Raw genomic sequence first — 1,320 nt, forward strand, 5'->3', positions numbered from 1 at the left:
TTACAAATGAGAAAATTGAGTCTTAGAAATGTTAATTAACATGTACAATGCTAAACAGCTAAAAAGCTGCCAGAAAAAGATAAAAATTCAAGTCATTTTTATCTCTGGCACCCATGCTTTTCCCCCAGTATCTTAGAGCATTTCTAGTATTTATAGAAAAACTTGCTAGTCTCAATATCAGAGTGTGTCATGAATTCCAGAGGTGATAGTGATTATCTCTAGCAGAAGCAGTTGTTAGATATCAATATTCATATTGATATTCTCACAGATTATTTTTTTTCTTTCCAATTATCTCTTTTCATATTTTTCTTTAAGTTGAAGTTCACATATTCCATGGCCTGTTTAGCAGAGTCTCTCTTTTGATGGACGGAGCCATTTGTGATCAGCAGGGATACCCTAGATTTTTCTACTTGGTAGAAGTAATATTTATTTATTCTTTTATCAGATATTTGTGTCGAATCTTCTGTCTGTGTAACACTGTACTAGGAAATGTGGGGTATTTAAAAATGAATAATAAAATTCCTTAATTAAAAGAACTCATGTACCAGAGTACAAACAAACATAAATATTTTTAATATAATTGTATAAAACACTACACCGTGCTTCATTCAGTTACTCAGTAAACGGTGTTTGTGTGCCCAGTAGGTACTAATAACGTGCTAGGCTGTAGAGATGGAAATACATAAAGATAGAATTGCTACTACAGAAGAAATTTCATATTCGAGTCTGGGATATAAACATATAACTGAAATCAGGATGAATGCATGACTATAGTAGAATGAGACCGAGAGGACATACGTGAGTGCAGAGAGGTGAGCAGAATCACATATGCCATGCCAGGGATGGGCTTTTTCTTTTTTTTTTTTTTTTAGACAGGATCTCACTCTGTTGCCTGGGCTAGAGTGCAGTGGTGTCTTCATAGCTCACTGCAACCTCAAATTCATGGGCTCAAGTGGTCCTCCTGTCTCGGCCTCCCAAAGTGCTAGGATTATAGATGTGCACCACTATGCCCAGCCCTGGGCTTTTTCTTCAAGTCTCTTGAGAATCACTAAAATGTATATGTAGGTGTGTGGTGTCTGTACTTTTATATCATAGAATGAACAGCCTGGTGGCAAGGTAGTATGTGTACTAGAGGAAGCAAAAAAAGGAGCTGGGAAAATTTGGGAGGAAGCCTTTGAAGTAATCCAAGAGAGACATAATAAGAACAGAGGCCAAGGCAGTCGAAATGGGGATGGAAAGAAAAGAGGTGGACATGGCATTTGAAATTGAAGAAAACATACCATATGGGCACTGCGTGTGGGGGATGATAAAGAGGGAGCA

At 37.3% G+C, this 1,320-nt stretch overlaps 1 protein-coding gene across 1 annotated transcript in view; it reads left to right on the forward strand.

Moving 5' to 3' along the window:
* Positions 1–1,320, forward strand: part of VEGFC (vascular endothelial growth factor C) — a 142,462-nt gene that overhangs the window by 125,998 nt on the left and 15,144 nt on the right. The window lies entirely within an intron of this gene.

Source organism: Propithecus coquereli, unplaced genomic scaffold (assembly GCF_000956105.1).
Source record: "Propithecus coquereli isolate 6110/MARCELLA unplaced genomic scaffold, Pcoq_1.0 Scaffold36, whole genome shotgun sequence".
NCBI lineage: Eukaryota > Metazoa > Chordata > Mammalia > Primates > Indriidae > Propithecus > Propithecus coquereli.